This window comes from Ambystoma mexicanum, chromosome 6p (assembly GCF_040938575.1).
Source record: "Ambystoma mexicanum isolate Mex_15411 chromosome 6p, UKY_AmexF1_1, whole genome shotgun sequence".
Lineage (NCBI taxonomy): Eukaryota > Metazoa > Chordata > Amphibia > Caudata > Ambystomatidae > Ambystoma > Ambystoma mexicanum.
In genome coordinates this window covers 160,600,047-160,627,861 of record NC_090935.1, presented here as the reverse complement: position 1 = coordinate 160,627,861, position 27,815 = coordinate 160,600,047, and the positions used below count along the sequence as shown (strand labels likewise).

The 27,815-nt window shown below is 48.4% G+C and overlaps 1 long non-coding RNA gene across 1 annotated transcript in view; it reads right to left on the bottom strand.

Annotated features, from left to right (window-relative positions):
- Window positions 1–91: 91 nt before the first annotated feature.
- Window positions 92–27,815, bottom strand: part of LOC138510892 (uncharacterized) — a 111,946-nt gene continuing 84,222 nt past the window's right edge. The window contains exons 3-5 of the long non-coding RNA XR_011280446.1: window positions 5,630–5,716; window positions 5,081–5,325; window positions 92–1,716 (exon numbers count right to left, since the gene is read on the bottom strand). This is a non-coding gene — a long non-coding RNA (uncharacterized lncRNA). The remainder of the gene's footprint in view (window positions 1,717–5,080; window positions 5,326–5,629; window positions 5,717–27,815) is intronic.

Here is a 27,815-nt window from a genome sequence, read left to right as displayed (position 1 = left end):
GGGTGGCCAGAGGTGCGTCCCGCTATGTGGGCTGTCCCTCTAGCGCCCCCTGCAGGGGCTTGGACATCCCCAGAGCCATAAAGAGAGTGAAAAAGCACTGGGAGGACTTGTGGTGAGTCAGAAGTATCCTCTCCCAGTACAAGCAGGAATGCACTGCCACAGAAGCAGGTTTAGATCCCGACCCCGTTACACACCACTGGGAGGAGAGGCATGCCATTGTAATCAATATCACTGGCATGAAAGGCTTGAGAGGTGCAGAGCTTTGAGCCGGGCTATGGGTACCCTATTAAACAACTCCCTGTCATTTCAGTGCAGTGGTACAGAGTGGAAATCTGGAGATTCCATGTTATTTGGTAACAACAAAGCAAAGGAAGAGGCCCTCTTCTAGACAACCATTTCACAAAGGTGGCATCACAAAAGAAAACATTTGCAAAATGAATCAATAACCAACAACATTCGAAACAAGCAAGAAAAACTGTTAACTTGATTTTTTAATCACCATAAAAAATACATCAACTTCATCTACACCATACACTGCTACTGGCACATCTAATGTACAGTCAAAACACAGATGTCACATTGCTGCCCAACATAACTTGGAAATGTAAGTACAAATTCAGACAATTTCACCTAAGTGTAAATAATCACCAATTTGGGAGACACACATATACAGTAAATTCTAAAAACACTCAACAATAAAGTGTGATGCAAACAACAAAAAGGAAAACCAAAAGAGCGAGCTAGAAAAACAAGCAAAATGGCAAACATTCATGACCAACATAATCAGGCAACAAAACTTCGACTCAGGCTGCTTGAGTTTCGGCTGTTTGTGTCACAATTCACATTGACAATGAGGCCCAGCCTTCCTCAGGACGTGATTACTGGTAACGGCAGCAAATAGAGATCCTCGACATTCATCAATAATGTACCGGAGTAGATGTATCTACAAACAATGAGAAATTAACTTGAAAACATCACATAGGTGTATTCAAATTAGTTTAAAAAACTCTCTTTATGCCACTATATAGGGTCTATGAGTACCTTGAAAGGGGTCTCTTGTTAGATAAATTGATTCTGATACGTTGACCTCCTAAAAGGTTCATTGCCATATTCCCACCTCAGTAGCCATTGAACTGAGTTCTCTCCATCGGGGTACGTAACCTAAAGAGTTGACACAGTATGTTATTAGATAACAAGATATACATAGGAGGTATACTGTCTCGAAATTCGCAAGGACCTTCCTGGTTTGTCTTATACAGATTACCGTAGCGTTCAGGACTGCGGATCGCTCTAGTTCGCACTTATTCTCCAGCTGCAAACGGAAATGTACAAAAAGGTGTTGGGAGTACTTGTTGGCACTTGTAAGCGCAAATAGCCAATGCTTCAGCTGGAATAGCTGAACAGAAAGTAAAATTGTTACCTTCGCTCTCTCATCAGAAAAGGGTGTGTGTTGCGAGGACACCAAAGACTTGGTTGCACTATGCTTCAGCCTACACGAGCGAGGTTGGAAACAAGTGTTAGATCGTTGCTTTATTGCACACCGGCATCCATCTTGAAAGAGCAAAAGCTTTTCTTTATAGGTGTTCCAGGTTAGATAGCACAGCGAATAGAGCGCTCGCCCGTGATAACTGTATGCCGCATGCTCTGGCAGGTTCAAATCCTGGAAAGGTCAACTCTGTTTTTCATCCTTCCGAGGTTGATACATTGAGTACCATTCTGTGGGATAATAATGTCATCTGTTATTTCAGGACTCTGAGACCTGTGGGTGTGTAACACTATATAAGAAATACATAAATATATATTATCATTATTCGATGTACACATGGATACAATGACAAATCACTGGGAAAGTAAACAAATAAATCGATGAATAAGCCAGCTGCAGATGTTGGCAAAACTATTAAAAATATACATGGCAAACACCACTCAAGCATGGTGTACAGAAGTAGTATTTACCCAGCGTAAGAGTGGGTGGGTCCCTAACCCCCGGGAGAGGGGGAGGTTTAAGAAGGAAATGATGTACTGTATTATCCAAGATGGCTGAAGTCTTCTCCTTTAGGTTTCCTGCCTCTTAGATTTCCTGGACCTCCACTCACCCTTGTTTGTCCTACATCAAAGGGTCTCCATGCTAATTATCCCCTTTAGCGAATTCCACTTTTCTCTTGCAGCTGCCCCTGAAGTGCCTGTTGCCAGCCTGATCCCATGGGGAAGCCAGTCTCTAGAGATGTACGTTCTGGTACCAAGAGAACAATAGTTTTCCTGGGGGTGACTTGGCCAATGTGATGTGGGAGTATCTTTAAAGCTGCAACAGCCTGCAAGAGATGTCTCTTTTATCTGTAGGCCAAAGTGGAAAGCCAGGTTTGTGAGAACATTTTGTATTAGCTGTTTAATATAATCCCTTCTTGAATCACTATATCTGTCTCTTAATAAGAGATAGCGTTATCTTTACTCCTGCACTGTCCCTAAGTTGAACAATGCACAGTTTCCGGTCCACCATATTTCTGAAGTAAATATTTAACAAAAGCTGCCTGTTTGTGCACCCCAAAATGAATTCCTTTTTTATTTCCCAAAATAGCTAATGCAAGATTTAGCATAACCTTTATTTCTAGACATGCTAGGAATAAACCCTTTCGTGGGCATCAGCCTGATGATGTCAGAAATGCTTCTTCTGATCTCTAGGCCTTTGTAGCAGGATTTCCAACCAAAACCAAAAGTGATTTACCACCTTGTAAGCGAACAAATTACCCGGGGCAGTTTTTGGAAACGTGTCACGGGATTGCTGCTAAAATTGGTCTAGTTTCAGCAGATTGTTTGTAATTCCACAGCATGCTTTCCTTCACTCTGCAAGGTAATCAGTGTCAATAGACAGCTGTATGATATGAACGGGTTTCCTTAGTGTCAATTACATTTTTTTTAGGAAACCCTCATGTGAAACTGTTACATTACCTTGCTCCGCATAACTTTAAGTTAGGCTCTGTGCTGACATGCCAATTACTGATGCCAAGCTGATACATTTGGTGTCTTATATATCAATGTTTGTAAGTTCAATTATACACCGAACAGCTAGCAGGCCAATCTGGGTAGGATCCAACATACATTTTTTAAACTCAGAGCGCTGTCTGAAAATGAGACTGTTTAGCAGATCTGATTTTCATGGCGGAATCCATTAACATGAGATCATGAAATTAAAAGAAATCTTGGAGATTGATGTAAATCCACCACCATACGGTTGTACAAAACAAAAACCAGAGAAAAATAGTGCGCAATGAGAGATGAAACTTAACACAGACACACGTTGTAAGGGAGAATTGTGGTGGATGGGGCAGGGATACAACCCAGAAACACCCCAGGGGTGGATGAGGATGGGGTTCCGCCAGAAGCATCCCATTACTGTATGGGGATGGGGCATCCAGCACCAGCCTAGGGGAGAAAGGTAAGGAGAACCAAGAACCCAGAACCAGCGCATAGGTGGATGTGAAGCGAGAACCCACCATCAGCTCAGGGGTTGCTTGGGTAGCCCAGGGATGGGGAAAGAAGAGGAGGCTGACAGGGTGGCAAGGTCACTGTTCCAGGCCATGAGAACGCAGTTAATTAATTTAAAAGAATCCCATGCAATGGTTGAGTAGGTAACTGACATCATACCATGCATCCTGGTAGAAGGCATGAAGGGTGAGTCAGTCCGATAGGTTTACTCTTAGCCATCTGACCCCTCACAGGACTACTCGGTCACTGTACACTCTTCCACCTTCTTTCATCAGTTGGTGAAGGCTGGTCATGACGGCAGCTCCCATGACGCATTGGATGCAATGGTTGTAAAATTGCATTTCCAAAACTAGCAAACTGCTTCAGGGTGTGTGGCACTGATCAGAGGGAACTGTATGGAAGAACAAGACTTTCAATGAAGAGGCCTATCTTGGCCAATTCATGTGGGACATAACTTGCCCAATGAAGGCCAGCATCAAGCACCTGGGGGAAGAATGGGCACTCCAATGGCATGTTGGGCTTCGTAGCTGCAGATTGGGATGAAGTGCCTGGAATATGGCATTACAGCTCCCACATGTTACATTAGTGTGGGTGGAGCAGTTCAGGAGGCAATTTGGGGGAAGGGTAGGCTTTTTATAAAGGGGATTCACTGGAACCTCAATTTCAGGCAGGGACGTCCTTTCACCAAAAGGCCAGGGGTAGAGTAACTGACATCACACAACCCTTGACCTCCAAATGGCATCACATGAAGTGATGTCATTGACCCCCACCCCCAGTGGCATCACAGGAAGTGATGACATTTGACCCCCCAGTGACATCACAGGAAGGTATGTCATTTGACCCCCATCCCAAGTGACATTACAGGAAGGGGCATCACATAGCATCATCTGTCAGTACACTAAGAACAATATGGTTAAGATATCACTGTGACATGCATTTCATACAAGAATGGATCATGAAATGTTGCCTTATTATCAGTGCCTCAATGCCCATGTTTCCACCCAAACGGCTCTAACCTATGTACACACTGTAATTACTGTACAGCACTGTAACCAAGCTGAGAATTTCCCTGCCGCTCCTGCGCCCTTATACCTTTGGGTCTGGCGTGCAATATAAATAAATAAACATAAACATAAACATTAAATGACTGCACCTCTCTTTTACCTTGGTCCGATACCCATGACAAAGAAGCACATCCTACTCATACCCCGCAGGGTCCTTACCTGTTCTAAACTAGCAGGAAGGGTGAGGGTGGGTGGGACTTCAGGTGGGGGGCGGGACTGGAAAGGGGCTGAGTTCCAATCAACCCGCCTTATATGCCATCCCCAGGGCGCGTCGGATATTCCAGCCCATGGTGATGCCCCTTTCCTCCCGCTATGTGGGCTGTCCCTCTAGCCATGTTAGAACCCAAATCCCCTCTTTAAGTGGATCCGCCCTGTTATTTCAACATGACTACAGAGCAAAGTTACAGGGGCATATAGGCAGATATAGGGATGGGGGAAGTCAGGCTAGAAGGGGCGAGGGAGAATATTTCACCAGAGAACATGTGTTATTATAGTCAATGGCATCCACAGTTCTCAATGATTTTGGCACTTACCTTCACCATTTACTTCTGATTTGACAAGTGACCTTCAGGGTTACCTCTCAGGAGGATGTGTTGTATTGTACGTTTTGCGGTTGTTTCATGGACTTCTATATTCCAGCAAAAAACACCCAGACATCTCTGATATTCATCTCCTTCGGATTATACAGCTTCATTTAAAATGGGTTTGATTAGTGCCTTGGCAAATACTGCCACCTGATCACCTTCCTGTATCTCTTCAAAGTGCTTGCATAACTCACCTGGAACAAAACATTGCAAGTTCTTATTTCTATACATTACTAATAACACGCTCTGACAGTTTTAAACAAGTATAATTATTTTGTTCCATGTACACATCCTACCATACAAGGTCTGCAGAAATGTGTTACAAAACCTGATTACCAACATTGAAAACCTTTTATTCCACTTACAGAGGGCTTCTGTATTGCCATTCTAGTGATGCATTCTTACCCAAAATCTGGAAAGGAGAGTCCTTGCAGTACTCTGCCTGCAAACATGCCGTGCCCAGCAAACATTTGAAGGATGGGTAGGTATTATACTCACATCCAGAAAACAGATATCAAGACTCCATCTTCTTCCTTGTACTCTCATGAGGCTTCTGGTGTTAGACTTGTTCTTGTGTGATTTTGGCTGCAAACAGAATAGTTCATAAAGTATTAAAGATGTACATTGGATTACTGAGTGAGGGCAACCTCAGTACCAAAGGCTTCATGACTCATGTTGCCATACTTTACGAAAATAATTCGGGGATGCATTTTGCATCACTCCCACATTCACCAATACCCTTTATATGTCTAGGCTGTTGTTCCTTCATGTTCATTATCCTCTATACCCCGTAGCTCTCCATAGAGGTACACATTCCAAAAATTACCACTATTGTATAGAGTTTTGGGTAATGCCCCACAGGTGCTCTTCCTTCACTATTCTGCTCATAAGACCTAAAATTAAGTTTCTTACCAGGCTGAGCAGAGCAATGGCTTGACAAACTTTTCCAGTGCTGCAGTTTCAAAGGCAAAAGAGTGGGCTGCAGAACAAATGGTGCATGCCTTTCTTCATATAAGGCGAAGAGTCTGTCTAGAAGGCAGGTGACCGGAAACCACAGAGGAGGGCTGTGAGTGCTCAATGGCAAAAAGATCAAGTCACAGAACTCTGGTAGTGGAGCTGCATGTGTTTCGCAGAGAAGAGACTGCCAGTATTCCAGGTGCTGTTTTGATGTTATAGAACACTGGCTGTGGTGCTGATGGTGCCTGGCTGGTTTTACAGAAAGACAGTGACTGGGTGTGTCTCATCGTTGTTTGGTTGACTACAAATCAAAAAGGAGCTGGCAGCATGGCAGATGCTATTTTGATGACAGGACTCAAGCTGTGGGGCAGATGGTGATTGGCGTAAAAGGAAGCTGCCTCTTAGATGGTTCATTACTGCTTCATTGACTGGAAGCCAAGAAGAGGCAGGCGGAACAGCAGATGTTTTCATGACACAAAACGCTGGCTGTGGTGCAGCTCATGGCTGACTTGTCAAGAAGATGCTGATGGAGGCTACTCATTCATTGGGTGTCTGGAAATTCTAAGAGGCGTTCAGTTTGACAGATGGTTTTGGCTTTGCTGCTAATACTGCCTATCTGCCTTCACAGGAAAATACTGATTGAATGTCTTGCTGTTGCTTTGACTGAGAATCAAAAGGATGTGTTATGATATGATATGGCATTTATAACGCACCTATGCACATGTGTTTCAAGGCGTGACGAGGCATGGGAGGGGCACAGAGGGAAGACAGAGACAATGATCCTATTAGGCCAGGTAAAATTGAGATTGCGCAAGTGCAGGGGAGGTGGGAAGGAGAAAAAGTGCAGGGGGAAAGGGGAGGGGGCAGTGCAGTACATGGGATAACAGTAAAATAGATAAAGACAATAAATAAAAGTGCGCCAGCTGGTGGCAAGTGAAAGGTTAAGTGCAGACATCAGGTGTCAAGTGCTAGTAGGGGCTGTAGGGATACAGAAACAGTCCCCGCGTGCAAGAGTTGCCAGGGGGGTAGTGCAGGTGTGCAACTGGCGGGAAGGGGACCTGGGCCCGAGATCAGAGGGCAGGCAGGTCAACAGTGCAGATTTAGGTTCAGCCAGGAGACCAGCAGGGGAGAGGAGGAGAGAAATCAGAAGCAAAGAGGAAGGTCTTGAGGTGCTCCAGGAACCGGAGATGGTTCTCCTCAAGTTTCAGAGAGGCAGGGAGGCTGTTCCAGAGAGACATCTGAAGAAAGAGTTCTACCACCAACTCGCTGCTTGGAGAAGCGACTGACCCTGAGGGATTTGGAGGCGGATGAGTGAAGAGCTCGAGAAGGAAGATATTTAGGAAGAGAGAGTTGAAGGTATTGGGGACGCAGGCCCCAGAAGGCCTTGTGGACAATGCAGAGGGTTTTGAACTTAATCCTCGCCACCACTGGGAGCCAGTGCAGAGATTTCAGTCCTGGAGAGATATGATCCCTGGGCTTGAGGCCAGGGACAAGTCTTAAAGTCCTGTTTTGCATGATTTGCAGAGGGCAGAGAGTGGAGGCAGGCAGATTTAGAAAGAGGCTGTTGAAGTAGTCAAGCATAGAGAGAACCAGAGATCTGGAGACAGTGAGCTTCTGGGGGAAGGAGAGGAAAAGAAGAATACCTCTGAGGAGGCGCAGCTGGTAGTGCGACTTCTTAGAGACGTCAATGATGTGAGGAGAGAAGGAAAGTGCGGAGCCGAAGATGACCCCAAGGTTTTTAGCCTCACAGGTGGGAGCAGGAAAAGGGCCAAGAGAGGCCGGCCAGAGAGTGACAGGAAAGGAGGGAGCAGGTGTGCCGATGAGGAGAATCTCGGTCTTACTGGCATTAAGGCAGAGATCATTGGCGGCAAACCACTCCTTGATGGCGGACATACAGTAAGACATGAGAGAAGAAGAGGTGGCAGAAGGAAACCTGAAAATGAGTTGAGTGTCATCCGCATAGCACTGAAAGTTGGGTAGAGAGCAGCAATGCGGTGGGCAAGAAGTGCCAGGTATTGGGTGAACAGCCAGGGAGAGAGATTAGCCCCCTGGGGAACAGCACAGGTAGAGATAGAGATAGAGGAGAGGAAGGACCCAAGATGGACCTGGGAGGGTCGATCGGAGAGGAAGGAGGACAGCCAAGCCAGGGCGTGATCGGTGATACCCAGGTAATCACGGAGATGGTTAAGCAGGATGGCATGGTTGACCGTGTCAAAGGCAGAGGAGAGATCGAGTAAGATGAGGACACAGTGGGTGTTGGAATCAAGGTTGGAGAGCAGGTCTTCACGGATGTTCAGGAGAGCAGTTTCCCTGCTTCAGGCAGCTCTGAAGCCAGACTGATGGTCATGGAGACATCCAACAGATTCAGTGAAGATCACGCTGCGAGATGGCCAGTTTTACCAGGAGTTTTACCCAGCAAAGGAGTGATGGATATTGGACAATAGTTAGCCGGGCAGGAAGGGTTGGCAGAGGGTTTATTAAGAAGAGGGTGCACAAGGGAGTGCTTCAGGGGGAGTCTGCGAGTGTGGCAGATGCTGCCATTTTGAGGGCACACATGGCTGGCTGATAGTCTGCATGGTGCCTTTCTTACTTGGGATTTTTCTGATTTAATGGTCCGTTGTTGCTTAGCTGAGTGGTAAACAATAGGATGCTGACAAACATCAACAGCATAGCAGACAATGTTTTGAAGGTAGCCATAGAAACCGGGTCTAATGCATCAGTGATGTAGCATGGCTGACTTCATGAGAAGAGGCTGGTAGTGTAGGGCAGTAACAAATGGTTTTGAAGACTATATGTGTTGCTGATTAGGTCTGCGTGACTTGAAAAGAAGAAGGGGCGTAAAGGAAAGTGCAGTGTCAAGGAACATAATGGTTAATCTGTTAAGAGGATGTCAGCAAATCTGTCAACGGCATCACTCAAATGTATCTCCTTAACCTCCATAGGTTCACATGCCATTATCAACAAATCACTAAGTCCCTTTTCTCCACATCTATTTCACAAATAGATTTTACCTGTTCTCACACTGTAGAAGGACCTCTCATTTATTGCAGTTGTAATCGGCAATGCAAGGACCAGATGCAACAGGTTTAGGACCTCAGAAGATCCTTGCGATGACATAAGGAGATAGTGCCTTACTGAGTGAATACCTACTATATTCTTGCTAGATAAAAACCCCTTAGATTCAGGCACTTATCGGCACTTATCAGCCTTTTTCCTGAACCTGTGAATTTTTTACTTGACTTATGAATGGCCTACCCCCCTGAATGCCTAATTGGAATTCCAATTCCTCTTCTATACTCTACCTTAAGAAAGACCCCTGCGGGTCAAACCACGTGTCGGCTACACTAATAAATACACCTGTGACACCATATTCAACCAAGACTCTGATTCATCGATAGAGAATTAGAAATTGATCTAAATACCTTCTAGTACACAGCGTGGTTCGGAAGGGTTCCCACCAATTTTGCATGTCCAATTTATTAGGACAGAGGGGCACTGTCCTAGGAGACACCAGCACACGTAGCAGTGTACGCTCCAAATCACCAGCCAGGCGTGGCAGTCCCACACCTCTAGTGCTCCCAACTTTCAATTTGATGTTGTATTTATTTGTATTTATTAAGATATTGTTAAGTAGTATCTGCTCATGTATATACTTATGCAAGGAGCACTTTACTTTTCGAAGGGAGGGTGGGGACAATGGATAACCCGTTACTGTCTTTGAATCTATACCCAAGAATATGTGTCTGCCCCTAGTAATAGTGGGTTCCCTCAATTAAGACAAATACCAAAATTAGTCCACGATTAAAGCCTGGATGTTTTAATGGAAACAGTTACAGAAGCAAAGTTCACACGGTGCCACACTTACTGCCAAGGCATGGAAGCACTATTGAAAGCGTAAACTACAGTCATCAAATGAGGGGGCGGGCACCCTTTCCAATATGCTTCACCTGTCGACGTGTTACAAAGCAGATTGCAAAACCCTCATGCCATTGAGAGCACAAAGCACCTAGAATGTATTATAACTTTGAGCAATGCACTTTAGTGAGTGACCCAATATATAATACTTTTCTCGAAAAAATGAAGTGTCACCATCACCAAGGCAAAATGGCTTTCACACATTGGCCCTCATTACAAGTCAGGCGTTAAGGGTTTAACGGCGCTGTCGGCACCGTTAACCCTTAACGCCTGATTCACACTTTAACGCCTGCTTTTTGCAGGCGTTAAAGTCCAAGGCGCTAAGCGACCTTGGTGCTGATTACAGCACCGTAATTTACGGTGCCGTAATTAGCGCCTTCCCCATCCCCATTATGCCCTATGGGGCAAAAATGGGAATGGGGAAGGGCAAATGGTGAATGGGGAATTACCGCCCCACTCACCTTGGAATGGGGCGGTAATTCCGCCATCCACCATGGCGGAATCCGGCATGGACCATGGTGCTAATAGCACCATGGTCCACCGCCTGACTTGTAATGAGGGCCATTAACATTAAAGAATATAATTCTGAGCCCCCTGGGGAGGGAGAGATTTACAGAAGCACACAGGCAGAGGTGTTGCTAGGGGGGCCTGGATAGAAGCTCAGGGACTACAACCAAAAGACTAGCTAGCCCCGAATCCCGGCAATTCCGACATTAGCTTAGCCCCTGATCTTCTCAAGGCCTAGCAACACCCCTGGACACAGGACTTACCCACCAGAGTATGTGCCTGGCCTTAGTGACCGGGGTAATCCTCTATTATAGTGGCTGTCCTGCTGATGTGCCGCGCAGGCTGTGCTGAGCAGGGATCGCCTGCACAGGGAATCTTTCCAGGAAGCTGTCCAGCCTGAGCCACACAGTCACCCAGCTGAGGCCGTCTATCAGAGGGAGAATGTCCTGCGGCATACTTGCCAACATGACCCATTCCAATCTGTAGGTGCTTATTCAGTCCTGTTTCTTTTCTTTGCATTCTAACTCTGTGCCGTGATAGGTTGCTGCTTTCTCCTCTTATTATTTTCTTTTTTTTATATAGAAGGAGTTGCGAGAGCATGTGTGTCGCAAATGGATGCGAGGGGCTGCGCTGATGCAAGGGGCTGGACTGCCTGTGGGTCGGATGTCGTCGGAGCACAGCTGACTCACTTTCAACTCACCTTCAATTATGCAAAAAGCCTTCACGTCAGCTGAGGAAATGCGGTGAGGGCACTCGGCGGGGCTTGAGTATCTGCAGGGCCCGCAATGTTAAATATATGTATACATCCTCATCGCCACATGTAATATAAGAGCGGAGGCAGTTTGGTTGTAAACTAAGGATTTAATGATAAAGGAGATAACAGGGAAAATAGTTAAGATCTGTATCGACCCCCACCAAGCTCATCCTTCTTCTCACTCCCTCCAATGGCCGCCTCTCCCTGCACGTGTCCCTCGTCCAGCTTCCCGAATCCCTGTGACATGATGCCGGTCGCATGGCAGGACAAACATGTGGCATGGCAGTATAAGTCCCATATTCCAGCCTAGTACCTATATTCCTAATTATAGGACCTGCACTTCCTTTCCCGCCTTAGCACCAGCGATTTCCGCTCTGACTGGCAATTCCCCCCCTCCTGTCCGCTCCCCTGCATTTCCTGTTCTGCACTTGCACAATACTAATGTCACAACTCCTAGTAGGACCGTTTTTGTTTTTCGTCATCTGTTCCCCAGGCCCCCTTCATCTGTCCTGTTGTTCCTTGAAACACCAAGGAACCATTTGGTGTATGGAAACATTATAAAAACCCAATAAATAAATAAATGTAAAGCGCGTATCTGTCTGGAGTTTTCTTTTCTTGCACTGAACACCTCTCCATACAAATTGTCTTAAATGTGGTTACAACATTTTGTCTTTAATCCATAAATTGCCAATAAAAACCTATTTATAAAGAAGAAATAGTGTGATTTTATTAAAGCTATATACGTGTTTTGACCTGACTTTTGTAGTACCTGTGTGACAGAAAAAGTGTACCTGTTCGTTCACATTTGAGTCGTTTCCAAGAAACCGCCTGGTAACTCTCTGTTACCTGTATGACGTTCTCGCTCATTTCATTGCCTAATAACTGCGTGTTATCCTTTGAAAGGATGCCTTTCCCAGGAAGCTTTGCTCTCAAACTGAAGATCTGAAGACTGATGCAACTTCCGGCTGGTTTGTTTGCTGGAGGGAATCCAATGGGAGTGACACATTTCAACAAGAGAAAGACGGTGTGATGTTTTGGAGAAATCGAAAGTGAATTAAACATTTAGGAGCTGATTCACAGAGCGTTTCCCAATGGGGTTTTGCCATTATGACACGCTTCTGTGAACTCGGCCCTTAGAATGGAGTGACCAGTTACAAGTGCAAATGAGAGGGTGATTCATAAAGCACCTGCACAGTCTTCCCTAAAAAACAGACAGCATAACCGTAAAAAAATCATTGCACCCTATTTCTAGAAGCTGAAGAGATAGGTTTTCATTTAGACAGCTATTTATTCTCCGTTTAGCACATGAGCTCTTTGAGGATATAACCTAACTGTTACTCTCACCTTGCGCTCTTACTTTCAAACCCGAGTCTCCAGTCTCTTCTGCTGTGGGGCTGTCTGTACCCCTGCGATGTCCCGTGAGCCCCACACCCGCCACAGACTCACACTAGAGACTTCCATTCGGTTCGGGCTTCCCGGTCGCATTGACCGCTGGGGCACGGCCCCTTTATTTAAAGGCACGCGGCGGAGTGCAGCCCCTTTAAGGGCCAAAGCCCTTAAAGGGGCAGCACCACACTCCTCCTTTTTCATGAGGAGAAACAATAAACAGTATGAACATCACACTCTAGAAACAGAATAATAACATCAACCCACAAAACTATAACCCTGCTGGACCCCTTTAATCACAGCCACCCGGGTCCGCTTGTAGCTGGGGCACCCCACCGGGGTCGCTCGGAATCACTGTTCCAATACATAGTCACTGAGGGGAACAGGTTTCCCTCACCGTGTCCTCAGGGGGTACCTCCTGCTCGCCTCCTGGGGGATCCATCGGGGGCCACCTCACTGACCGGAGACCGAGAGAGGGGGCTGCACCCCCGCCCTCGTCTGGGACCTCCACAAAGACCTGGTCCGGGGGCACTTCTGTCCTGGGCTCCCCCAGTCTTTTAAAGAAACTCACATTTCTCGTGACCGATGCCTTGCCATCCGAGGCCGTCACCATGGACCCTTTCACTGCTACCACGTCCAGCGGCTCATGTTCGTACGTCATGGATAATTTCCCACATGGGGGCCTGTTTCTGATCAGCACCTTAACACCAGGCACGAATTGCTGAGGTCTGAGCCCTCTCCTCATGTTTTCTTGTCCAGTCCTGCTCCACTTGATGGTCGTCAATGACCGCCTGTTCCTTTTCTCCGACCTCTGGTAGCAGCCCCCATGGGCACCACTTGAATAGTACTTCCCGTGGAGGTGTGGGGGGTGGTCCGGCAGACACGCAGGAATTGGTATAGCGCCCTTTCCAGGCATCGCCCTTGCCCCTGCGCTATGCGGAATACTTTGTTTAAGGTATGCATCAGTCTTTCCGCCTCCCCGTTTGCCCTGGGCCAGAGCGGGATGATTTTCCTGTGTTGAACCCCATAGTCTTCCATCAGGGGCATGAACCGTTCACCTTTGGAATGGCGCCCCATTGACCGAACATAGAGTTTTAGGGAGTCCATGAGCAGCAAAGACATTTCAATGGTCACCACCACATGCTCATCGGCCACTGACTCAATAAATTTGACTTCCGGGTACCTGGACCATTTGTCAACCACCACCAGGAAGTGGGTGCCCTGCGTTGTGGAGCCAAAGTCGTCATGGACCACCTCTCAGGGACGCGTGCCTCAGGGCATGGCTTCGATGGAGGGCTCCCTCTGTGCGGGGGACGCAGCCTGGCACCACACACTCGAGGCCACAAACTCCTCCACTCCTCTCTCCAGCTCTGCAATCCACACCTTGAAGCGTAGACGGGTCTTGGTTTTGGCAACCCTTGATAGCCTTGGTGGGCCAACCCGATAACCTCCTGGACCTTGGGCCGAGGGACCATAAGCCGGTCACCCCTCAGTGGGAGGCCTGATGCAGAGAGTTCCACCTTCGCATCCTGTGTTCGCATTGCCAGAGAGTCCAATACGCTCTTCCAGGACACTTGTTGCATCGCCACTCTCAGGATGCGAAAACATTCGCCCTGGGCCGCCACTACCTCCAAGTCTTCCAGTGGCAAAGCGTTTGGGGTCGCCACCATCCCGCTCTCGATGTCACCTCAGGGTTGGCGAGACAGATAGTTGGCCGCATTGTTGGAGCCCCGCCGGTAAATCGAGACCCCATATTCAAGCAGCGCTAGCATCCACCTTTCAATCCTCACCGGTGGTGTAGTGGATGAACCGGCCAAGATGGGGAGCAGAGGGATGTGGTCGGTCACACATCCCAGTGACACAGACTGTCACTGGTCTGCCCAGAATGTATGACCGGAAGTGTCTGCACCCCCACAGAACAGCCAGGGCTGCCTGCTCAATTTGGGAGTAGCGCTGCTCGGTCTCGGACAGCGCCTTGCTGGCATACGCCACTGGCCTGATACAGGAATCGGGGCCAATCTGTGTCAACACTGCCCCTAAGTCAAACGGGCTGTCGTCCACTATTATTTCAGACTGGAGGGCGGAATCAAAGAACGCCACAGTGTCTTCCACCGTAAGGGCAGTTTTGATGTCCTGGAAGGCCGCTTGTTCAAGTGGTCCCCACTGCCACACTGTCTCTTTCTTGGTGAGGGTCCGCAGGGTCTCTGACCGAGATGCCAAGTTCTTAATAAAGTGGCCACAGTTGGTCTCCATTCCCAGGAAACTCTGTACCTCTGACCCATTTTCTGGTGGGCGTACGTCATTGATGTCCTTGCCTTTGCGGGGGTCGGGAGATAAACCTCCCTCTTCGAACATGAATCCGAAAAACTTGATTCTCCATTTCAGAAATTCACATTTCTCCCGATTGAGCATCAGGCCCAGTGACTGCAGACGTTCAAAGGTCTTGAGCATGTGCAGATGGTCTACCTCTGATTTTGCGAACACAAGGATATCGTCGCTTATGTTCAAGACACCGTTGAGGTCCGCCAAAGCACCATGTATTATATTTTGAAAAACATCTGCTGCCGAGGACACCCCAAAACGGAGTCTCTTATATGGGTACAAGCCTCTATGATTAGTGAATGTTGTAATGTACCGGGATTTAGGGTGTAACACGACCTGGTGGTACCCCGCTCTAAGGTCCAGTTTTGAAAAGAAACAGATTCCCCTGCAGCTCGCTGATGATGTTGTCTATGGTTGCTGTCAGATGTCGCTCTCTCCAGATTGCCTTGTTGGGGAGCCTCATGTCAACACAAATCCTCACTGAGTTTGGGTGCTTGGGTTTTCTTTTAACAATGATGGGGGACACCCACGGTGTCGTGCCTTCCACCTTCTCGCTGATATTGAGGTTGACAAGATTGTCCATTTCTTTATCCACTAACTCCCTCAAGTGGAAAGGCACCCTGCGGTGCTTGAGAGCGATGGGCTGCACTGAGTTGTCAATGTGCAGCCTCACCGGATCGCCTACCATCTGTCCAATCCCCTGCAATAATTGGGAATATTTATCTCGTAAAGTTTACTGAGTATGTGAAACTTGCAATCCCCAGGGTTTCTGCCACAGCACAGCTTAGCAGCGTATTGGTGCTGACAGGTGTTACATAGAAGCATGCCCTTATTTTAAAACCACCATTCCCCACCCGCTACATCTAGGGAAATTGGCTGGGAACCCCCAAACGTGAAGATGCGAGCCCTGGGGGAAGTCAGTTTCGGGGGGCACTCCATGGCGTTGTAGTGTTCCCTGCCCATCGAATTGATAGATGCCCCCATGTCCACCAGTACCAGGACAGAAGATTCATTGACTGCAACAATGCACTGCGGTTGCCGTCTGCTCTTGGATTTGAGGGCCTCAAGGCTGGATACAAAGAAAATGTTCTCTTTTTCCTCCTCTTCCTTCGCCAGGCCACATCGGCCACAAGTTTTTCCTGCCGCTGGACACACAGCAGGGTGGGGCAGGTCATACCCGCACTGCAGGCATGCCTTCCCCGGTTTTCCGCCCCGTCACGAAAGTTGCCTGCTGGCCTCCTGGCACCTTTGCCACCACAACCCATGGCACAGACCTCCTACGCCTTGGTTGGACGCACACCAGCTCCATTCTGGTCGCACGTACCTCAGACACTTCATGGCAGCGACCCAGTTCCAGGATGTGAGGCAAAGTGATCCCAGGTTCCCTCAGCACCTGTCTCCGTAGCTTCCCCGATGAACAACCATGTATCAGCTGACTCCTGACCATATCATCAGAGTTGTCTCAGGCACACGCCACAGATAGCCGCCTGAGACGGCCATAGAACGTGTCCAGTGTCTCATTCTCTGCACCATAGGACGCATCTGTAGGTTGGAGAGAGCCAAATATTTCATGTACCGCAGGCCCTGCAGAGTACAATAGGGTCGCCAACTTGTCCTCATTGGTCTCCATGATGGCCCTGAAGTACATGTCGAGGCGATCAATCCACCGCTTCCACCTAGGCCCCAGGCTGGATGGAGGGCCAGACACATCAAATTCAGGGATTAGCTGAAGTGCCCCTGCAGGCCTCGTCTGGGCCGTGGCTTGAGGCACAGGTGGGTGCAAAGGCTGGACCGCAGGTGGAGGCTGACTTGGGGCAATAGCTGAGCTATTGGTTGTCCCCGTCTTGATCAGCCGGATCATTCATGGGTCAAGCACACAAGCACCCATTCTTGGATGACTATGGGGAAGCAACTCAGCCAGACAATCTGAAATGTGCAGGCCTTCGTGATCTTCAAACTTCCACACCAGTACAAGATGGAGCACAGACTATGCAAACTGGTCCAGTCATGAACAGCCAGCCAATGTGATGTAGTTGGGGCCACAGGCAAAGCAGGAAGTGTCCAAAAATGGAGCCAGGGAGGTCTAGGGTATTACTCGACGAAATTCACCTCAAAAATCAAACATTTTGATTTGAAGGGTTGTGTGAGCAGAAACAGCTGCCAGCTGCAATAATGTCCAAAAATTAGGCCTGGATGGCATACTGGGCCCCCTCCGGAGCGCCGCGATCATCCACGATCATCCTGGGCCTTAGTAACAAAATGGCCACCAGCCGCGTGGTCCACACCCTCTCCGCGGCATAGAACGAGATGGTTCCATCCCTCGTTCGTTATAAAAATTATAATTATATTCACCACCGGGCCTGGGCGTGACTTCGGTCTCCTCGCCACTGTTGTGGGGCTGTCTGTACCCCTGTGATGTCCCGTGAGCTCCACACCCGGCACAGACTCACACTAGAGACATTTGTTTAGTTCGGGCTCCCCGGTCACACTGACTGCTGGGGCACGCCCCCTTTATTTAAAGGCACGCGGCAGAGTGCAACGTCACTCCACCACGTGCCGAAGCCCTTAAAGGGGCAGCACCACATCTTCCACTGTCAACAGAGTAGAGCAAGAGGCATGGGTGCAATCAAACACTTCCATTGAGGGGTTTAAGTGGCATGATAAATCACTAGGCCAAAGGTTGAATGGTGTATGAATATGTCCCGAGTGGATAGCTCAGCGGCAACGTGCTCGCCTTGGAAACAAGACAACACGCAGCAACACAGGTTCGAACCCCGTTTCCACGCTAAGAAACCTCTGGATATTAAGCGCATTATAAACATGCAACTAAGACATATTCCTGTAACAGCGCCTCGATGCCCCCGGGCTGTGTGACCCCTTTAAAAAATGCAAATAAAATAAATATAAACCAAAGCCCTAGATGGCATTACTCAAACCAGTATCCCCAAGGTGAGTTGCTTCACTACCGCTAACGGCCTGGGAATAAAGTTACAGCTGGTAAACCCTCCTGACAAAAGGGTTATGGGGTAAATAACCAAACAACACCCACAAGCGTTGTGTTCCTCCTCATGTGCCATCTTCCTATTAGCTGTACCTTGGGAATTCCCCATTGCGAGATCGCGGGATGGCGATCTTGCAAGATGTTGGAATGGGAAGCGCGGATCCAACACGCAAGAACGTTGAGAAGCCGGCGGAGAGCGCAGTGAATACACCGCCCCATCGCTCCTCCTGTATCAGGAGCTTAGACACTGCCAGGCCCTGACATCCAAGGACTGCACACCCAGAGCATAATGCCATGGCTGAGGGCAGCCACCTTGGTGCTCTGGAGTGTGGTGTGCGCATCCCTGACAGACACAAGGTGCAGTGAAGCAGCTGCCTTAAAAAGACTGCCTAACCCACTGAGTACTGTAATGCCCCTGCCCCTGGACTCTGCCATCCCCAGTGAAGCAAGTTATTGCAGGTGTCTAAATAAACACTGTTGTTCGGCATAGCCTGTGTCCTATCTTCATTCAGGCCACCACATGTACTCCAATGCATTCGTTTTTGCCAAACTAAAAATGGTGTGCTTCTATGTGCCAGCATTCACATGAATTGTCACTGCTAGGTGCATAGAGGAAAGCAGAGCAGTAAAGGAGCAGCAAGGGGATTTCTCCTATTTCTCCTCCTGGGACCGGTCAGCTGAGGGGCGTCTGACACTTGAGGGAGTACTGAAGGGGACCACAAAGATAGTTGCTGTCTTAGATGACGCCAACTCTCCTTGGTGCCTTGGGTTCCCTCAAACGACTGGAGTGATTTGTGCACATGAGCACTTACTGTCAAGGAGACTCCTGTTTCTCTAGAAGGATTTGCACACATGGAAGAGAGCCAGGCCTGGGATCACTTATGCCCCTTTCTAAGGGGTCTCCTAGATGACACACTACATGCTTGTCAAGTCACAAGTGGGACACATTCAGGGAATCACTGGGCAGGCTATTAGCCAGTTCCATTGCTCCTGGAATGTGAGCATGCACACAGGCAAAAATGTATTTGAGCGTATGCATTTTTGAAAATTAGAGAATTTCCTCATTTTAAAACCTCTGCCACAGTGAATGCATATTTGGTATTACAGGAGTGACCACATGTGGATTCTGTCGGCAGCGATGTCATTTGGCGGTCTGGGGTCTCCCTTGCCAGCCCTGATGACTCCTTTGCTACCCTTGGAAAAAAGAACAAAAACATTTATTTTTTCTTCTTTCTTGAAACAGAAACCTCTGGGCTGTGGCCAGCGCCATGTAACTTATTGCTTCTAGAGTGGCTGATTTTATTGTTCAGGCCTCTTTAAAAAAACAGGGGGTTCCACAAGTGTAACACTTTGAGCAGTGATCCTAAATCAGAAAGAATAGGAATAACAGATACTTTGTCTTTCTGGAATTCTATCCAATAATTGCTAGACTGATTAAACGTTTATTTCAGGCACACGTCTGTGGGTGAGTTACTGATTTAGTCTGTTCTTAAACACCTCAAATTCACAATGCAGACAACAACCTCCAAAAAGCATTTAGAGTAGAATAAGCATCCATTTCAGACAATGCTTTTCGGAAGTTACAGTTATAGCATGTTTTTTAATGCTGTTGTCTCTGTTACAGTCATCACAAGACATTCCATCTCGGTGTCCTCGGTCACTTGACAAAATCCTTGTGCCCAAAAGCTTGTGTACAGTGTAGAAATGTTTGACCATAGAACACAAAGTGGCCCTTGATGTCATTGTTCCACAATTATTGTTCTGTTGTAATGTGTGTATCCTTTCTCCCTGGCATGCTGTTCAGGATGTTTGTTTACAGGTATGAGGCAACGAGTGCCGAGAGCACGGGATGCATGCGCTACTCTAGTCTTGTATGAAATGAATATCACATTACAGTAATATGGTGACCATATTTTTCGTAGTGTACGAAGGAACAATGCAATGTAATGCCACTTCTTGATTTGTCAAGGGGTGAAAGGTCGTCTTCCATCGCTTCCTGTGATGCCACTTAGGGGTGGGGTCAAATGGCATCACTTCCTGCGATGTCATCAGAGGTCAAGGGTCATGTGATGTCACTTCCACTACCCTAGACATTTCATTTTGATGAAATGACGTTCCTGTCTGTCAGACAAATAGCAACTGTGCCACGTGCCCAGTCACTAAACACTTGCTGTTGCAGCACCTGGCATACATGAATAGCCTTAGTATTTAGTAAAGCAAAGAATATATACATGGATCACCATTTTCCACAAATGCGAGATGGTGCTGTAATAAACCACAGCCCAAAGAGAAGACAGAGGGCAGTGCACGATGTAGAACATGAGAGACATGGATGCTGTGCCTTCGAGTGTGTGCTCGGTTTAAAGTTTCAGAATACAACAGTATCTCTGCGGACATGTATACAATTCCCCCTGCATTGAAATGAGCTATATATATTCAGTAGTAGATGAACAGGACAGTCCCGTGAGACCAAATTCATCAAGCCATCCACTGCCTTCATGAAATAAGTGAGAGTATATATTGTGCACATTAAATATATGTCACATTGGTTAGCGAAAAGACAGAGGCCGCAGCAAGCACTTGGTCAGTGAAAGGTGTGTGGCAGTCCACCTTCATGTCGTTCGCCTTGCGTGTGCCTGCTCTTCTCGCCGCCCGCAGGTGGCACGCAGGCTCCCTCCACTCTCCTTTGTGCCCCGCTGTGATCTCATCGGCGCGAGGAGAGTCAGCTAGATAGCCTAGCCCATGGCATTGTAAATTTCCTCCCTGGCGGTGCTACTGGCAGAGAGAGAAACAAACTGGGCCTGTATCGGACAGCCCAGCTGAGGGCATGCAGGAGCTCACAAAAGGACACGACCCGCCTGGAAGGGCACATACCCGGAACTGCCTGCTTTCGGCAGGGCGGGCCCTTTATTTAACATGCGCCTCACATCACCGCGCATGCGGGACGTGAGACAGATCCAACTTTCCTTCTTTTTTTCCAACAGAATAACAGAATATAATCAAACACACACACATAACTACATCAAACAACATACTAACTTTTACGTGCAAATCCAGTCCGCCAGTTACACGCTCTCCACCTTGGCATTTCACCACTCATAGGGGGTCATTCCGAGGTTGGAGGTAAGTGAAAAACGATGCCGGTAAAAGATTACCAGCATCGCTTATGCTACGGGCTATTCTGACCAACCAGGCCACTATTTACGGCATCGTACTTTACGATGGCGTAAATAGCGGTATAAGGGCGCGCGCGCAACACACCATGGCGGCATTAGCAGCATGCCATAAACCGGAGTTGATCACAAGTAATGCAGGCATGCAAATAACGGCCTCCTGAAGGTTTAAAATAGCTTAGCGGCATGGTGTAAATACTGGCATCGCTGACAAGGTGTAAACCCTCAGCAGTGTTTTCCAGTGCCACAGGTGCACACATTCAGCACAGATGGTGGCAATGGAGTGAGGGCCAGTACAAAAGGAGCACACCCACACACCACACCCCCTGCCACACTAAGATGATACCAATAGTAGTAGCATTACTGGAGCTGGAGGCCCTGCTTGCAATGCCTCAACAATAACAACAACAACAACAGCCGCCATCACAGAGGAGACGCAAAAGGAGAAGGAGGGTGAGACAGGCCCAGCATGCCCCACCAGTGCAGCCACCGTTACCACGCCGGTAGCCCCCAATCCATCGCATCAGAGCCACCCCCTTCAACCTAATACCTGAGCAGATCCACACCCTGTACTGGCTTGACCGGGACACCATCACCACCATAGTGGACCTGATACACAACCACATAGTCAGCCTCATAGAAATACACACCGTCATCCCCCCTCTACTGAAGGTAGTGTCTGTGCTCCACTTCCTTGCCACAGGCACCTACCAGCACACAGTGGGGCACATGCATGGCATATCACAACCCTTATTTTCCCGGAAACTGAACCAAGTGCTGGATGCCCTACTCAAGCACACAAGGGACTACGTATCCCTACCACGGACTCCTCAGGAGATATTCAATACAAAAGTTACCTTCCATGCACTGGCAGGCATGCCAAATTGTGTAGGTGCCCTCGACTGCACCCACCTTGAGTTGGTGGTCCTGCATGCCATGGAGGTGGCGTATCGCAACCACAAGCAATACCACTGCATCAATGTGCAGATGGTATGCAACGCCAGCAAGATTATCACACATTGCTGTGCCCAATATCCAGGATCAACTCATGACTCTTTGGTACTGCGGAACTCCACGCTACCACGCTGCATGGAGCAACATGCTGGACGACGTGCCTAGCTGCTTGGTGAGTTGCCTGACTGGGCCATGGCAGTGCATTGGGGTTGTGGGGTGGGTGGCTGCATACTCCACCTGGGTGGGAAGGGGGGAATCATACTCCACCTGGGTGGGAAGGGGGGGAATCATACTCCCCCTGGGTGGGAATGTTGACGTCAGTGCACGATGTGCACATCACCGAACACTGCCCCAAAGCAACTGAAATGGTACATGACAACCAAATCCCATAGTGATGAAGTAAGGCCAACACCCATCACTACATGACTAACAGGTAACCAGCCCACATCCCACAACACATGGACAACTCATCACCGGCCCTCACACACTGTAAGGTCATCCAGCACTCTGCACTGCATATGCGCTATGTTGCAGACTGCCGCATTGCACCACACAGGACAGTTATCCCTGGCCGTGCAGTGAACTGAGTCGACCTGGGATACCACAGTGTGTCACTGGTTCGGCACACCCAAAGGAGTGCGGCATGTCACCATGGAACTGATCAGCGCAGAATGGCCAATATAGAACTGACTACAGGCAAAGCTCCTTACTACCAAATTCCACACAACAGTACTAATCAGTCATTTCACACCAAGACTGCTGTATGCATATACGATGCACTTGCAACAAGACGTCAGTTCACACCATGACCCATCTTGAAGATGAAACCCACACCATTAGTCCATTGCACAGGGCACATAGCGGGGCCAGAAATGGGGTCAATGCATCCAGGGACATGTGTGTGTGCACACAAATTACCTTTGACCATGTGAGACTAGTACAGTTGTCCTACATGATTGTGCAATCACTTACCTTTATTCCACTCTCATGCAGGTGATCATGGCTATCCCTTGAAGCAGTGGCTCATGGCCCCGGTCCGAAACCCACAGACCAGGCACGAGGAGGACTACAATCGTTCACATACCCGTACACGTGTGGTGATCGAGCAGACCTTTGGCCTGTTGAAGGCACAATTTCGCTGCCTCAGCCGGTCGGGTGGGGCTCTCCTCTACAGCCATGAGAAGGTGGCCAAGATCACCATGGCATGTGTAATGATGCACAATATGTGTATCCGTTGGAATGTGCCCCTGCCCCCTGACATGGAACTGCTACCACCTGATGATGATGAAGGGGAGGAGGAAGATGTGGCAGGACATCATCATGGTGCCGATGCACAGGAGGGATGTGCCGTGTGGCAGTCTTTGATTGCACAATATTTCTGACCCACAAGTCAGCAGAGGGTGACATATTGTTAGGACATAGGGCACTGGGTGTGGGGATACATGTACACTATGCACTGTGCAGGAACAAATGACACATGCACAATGATGAATGTCCACTCTGGTGTATTGAATTTTGAAATATCAACGTGAAAAAAAACCTCCACCACCTCACCCCCTCCCCCTCCCACCACAACTCCCCAACACACCATCACCCCCTCCCCCTCTCACCACTGCAACCCCACACTAGTCCCATAGGGTCCACGTAGCCCACATGTGGCTGGCAGTAATGTCACTCTGCGCTCCCGGAGCCAGGGGAACGCATGTCCCGGCGGCGCAGCACACAGAGCAACCGACGGAGTGGGCTGATCTGGGTGGAATTGCTTGTTGAAGGTGTGTCCTCATGCTGAGGCTGTTGGCCAGGATGAGCAGCTCCAGAGCATCAGCTATCCGGCCGAGCACCTCGCAGAGCTGATTAGTGTTTTCTGTTATGGACTGGCCCAGTGCCCTCAATTCAGAACGCCACTCCTCCCTGGCCTTCCGATTGTCCTGCACAAATTCTGTAATCAGGGCTGTGAGCCGGTCAGATGGAGCAGTGGCCCTGCTGGGGATCGGGCTGACATGTCCTGCCGGCGCTTCCTCAAGGGAACTGTACACAGGACTGGACTGCCATGTCCCAGTGTTGGTCCTTGGGCAGACTTCTCCTGTGTGTCGGTCTTACCCTAGTCACTAAAGGATACCTGGGGGTTTGAGTAGTCTTCAGGGGTGTGCACGACTTCAACTGTGACGTCTTCTGTCGCTCCCCAGATGGTATTGGGGCTGTCTTCAACTTCGAGGGGGGCTGTGGCTGCCACCTCCCCAGCCACACTGTACTCCTCGGACCGTGGCGTTGGGCATGTGTCTGCAGCCAGTGCAGGGAGGGGTGGAGGTGGGGGTGGGAGTTTTGCACCCTCCACGGGCCTTGCTGGAGCTGGTGGTGTACGTCCAGGTGTTGACTTTGTTGCTGGGAGACGGCGGCCCCTGCCTTGGCCCCTGGAAGTGCTGGGACAGTTGCTCTCCTGCTCCTCACTGTCATGCTCACTCCCTGTGGGGGTGAAAGAGAGGGACGGCATGAGTGATTTTTGGAGAGCCAGCATTAATACATGAAAACAATAGCACATTCAGACAATTGTGGCTAAACTGCATTTGTGTAGGGAACGGCACATCATTCCATACTTAGGTGGTAAATGCATGCACATGTCGGTGTCACTCATGTTGGCCAGGTACTGTGCTGTCTAACATGAACACTGTTTACATCAACTACCCTGTGTGCCTCATGGAATTGGGAACTTTGTGTGGTATGTGTCATTTACGTTACGGCCTTGCACCTGGCACTGGCTTGTGTCTCACTTGCTTTGGAATTATTTACAGGGGGGTGTGTGGCCGACCATGCCACGACTCCTTGGCCAGGCCTTAGCAGTGACTTTCATGACATTTGTGTTAGCAGTATTTACTTTGGACACTCACCTCCATCAGCGGATGACGTCTCACCACACTCCATTTCTCCGACCCCTTCGATGGATTCAGCCCCTATCATGACCGCACATGTCTCCTCCCATGGCATAAATTTGATTGGCGAACTTGGGCCTCCTCCGGTCTCCAAGGCCTGGTTTCTGTTCGCAGAGATGATGCGCCGCACCCTCAGCCGCAGGTCGTACCACCTTTTGCAGCAATCTTCATGGTGCGTGGGGTGTTGCCCACAGAGCTCACCTTCTGGCATACTAGTACCCAGATTTCTTTTTTTTAAGCACTGCATCCCTGCGCATGTTGCTGCTGAAAACAGTCCCAGCATGCTCGTGGAGGGTATCCAAAAGCATTTGCAGATCATCTGGGCTGAACCGCTCCTTTCGGAGGCGTGCAGCTCCCCTCTTTGGTGCTTTGGGCATTCCTGGGTGGCAGCAGTTAGTTTTCGGTAGGTCACCAGTGTGCCAGGGGTCCTGTCTGGTGAGGATGGCAATGGATTGTGTTTTTAAAGATTGCCGCCGTGCTCCTTCCCGTTCTGTTTCCGGTTCTGCAAAATAACTGTGACCGTAATTAACAGTGACCGCTATTTATGGTCACCGCTAATGCCATGTTGATCTATCGCGGTAGTGTTGTCTACGGTGCGGTTCATGCCGGTAGGGGGGTTTTCGGGTGTTTTTGCGGCATGCCGCTACGTCCGTTAACGGCATGGCTCAAAGCTTGTACCTGCGTACTCGTAATAGTGCGCTTTTAGAGGTCTATTGCAAGCACGGACACGCTTTTTGCTCCACATTCTGGATAGGCCCCCTCAGATCCTTCTGATTGCCACTCGGCTCACCCCTCGGTGCCGCTTCTCCCTCGCCTCAGTGACTCGAAGCATGTGGTGGCATATCTGCCTCCGCCTGGGACTGTCTGTCTCCGTCAGTCCACATTCGCTGGGGCACCCTCTTGAACCAAGAAGCATTCATGGTGATCGTCAGTTTTCCTTGTGCTACTGTCGCCTTTGTTCCTTCTGTTTGGTTCACTCTCCAGGGTGCACAGTCATAATGTGTTTCCAGCTTGGACTTTGTAGGGTTTTGCAGCACCAAAACGTGATCGCCAACTTTGTGTCTCAACCTTTTTGCATGTCTCCTTTGGCTCATGTACTGGTTTGCTGCAACCCTCCTTCATTGGCTGCGGTCACTGTCGAAAAGGTTTACTCCCCTGCTCAAGTGGTGTGGTATGGTTCAGTTTACCAGAGTCCCGTACATGAAGTCCACCGAGGGTATGTTGGTGGAGCTATGAGGTGTCACCTGGCAATTCCTTAGGAATCTGTATAGATCCACTCTCCAGGGGCTGTTTTGAGCCCTGGATATGCATAGCACTTTGTTGATTGATCGCATAAATCGCTCCAAATCACCATTCGCCTTTCGCCACAAGTGTGTGATGTGGTGATGTTTGATGTGCAAATCATCCAGGTATTTTCTGAGCTCCATCCCCCATCTTCTCGAGTGCAAGTATTACGGTTTCCACTGTTGACAAGGATATGATCTCCACTTCTGGGTATCATGAGTGGTCATCATCGGCCACCAGCAGATATGTTCCTTACTGCACTGTGCAGAAGACGATGCTGATGGCGTCCCCCCTTGATGAACAACGCTCTTCAGACTGTATTGGCTCAGGGTTTGGAGGTGCTCCTGTGATTTGGCGAGGGAGGCAAGATGTAATGACATGCTCTACTTTGGTGTCAATGTGAGGAAATCACACCTGGTGTCGTATTCTGGCCTTTGTCCTGACCATTCCCTTGTGGCCTTTGTGTGCCAGCACCACAATCCTGTCCTGAATTCTGCAGGGGATCACTATGGGGCTCCCCTAAGGATCATCCCTTCGCTGGTGATCGACAATTCCTGCCGTACTGGGAAAACCATTCTTCACCATGTCGCAGCAAGGGTTATTGTGCGTGGCCTCCACGATGTCGGCAATGCCGACCGCCTTTGGCTTCGTGGCGTGTATGATGTGACATATGTGCTTGTAAGCGATATTCAATCAACACTACAGCCAAGTCAATGCCTAGTCTGGGATGCTGAGGAAAACCGTTATTAATGTATTTTTATGTCTAGTTCAGTATTCTGGATGACCACCCTTGTATAACACCCCCTCTTAGAATCCCCCTGACCCCACTGAGCCAAGAAGTAGGTTTGTTTTGCAAATTAAAAGGTTTATTTGAGAATTTAAACAATATATATATATATATCACACTTTATAATAAATGAATATCTGATAGTACACTTAGACATATGATGTTGATCAACAATGGGTAATCTGGCACTATCACACTTCTTTACAATCAATGAGGAGTTAGTATAGGATGGATAAAGTAGCAAAAATACTTTTATGATTTCAAGGGAAAAGCAATGAGGAATAAAATGCAGTACAGAAATACTTGATATGATTTTAGCAAAAGATAAGATAATCACTTTTTCTCTGGCAATTCACCCCCTCCCCTATGCAATGTAAGAAATGGAAGGAGATGGAAAGCGGAGCACACAGTTCTCAGGAATGCAATCAAATACAATACGAAATTCAGTTCCCCCCCAGCAAGCTTAGAGGAAACAGGTAGGAGTTTGAAACACAGGCCCAAAATGCTTTTTAAATGTGATGGCAATGGATGGGAAAATGTGCCAACTGATTTTAATTCCCTCTAGAGATTCAGGGTGAGTGAGAGATACTTGGGATGAGCTCAGGCTCACTTTAGCAATGATTCAGGGATGGTTACTAAGAGGCAAACAAATTTTAGCAAAGGAAAGCAAAAAGCTGCTATCTTTTTACAGGTAAAGTAATCAGGCCAAATCGCAAA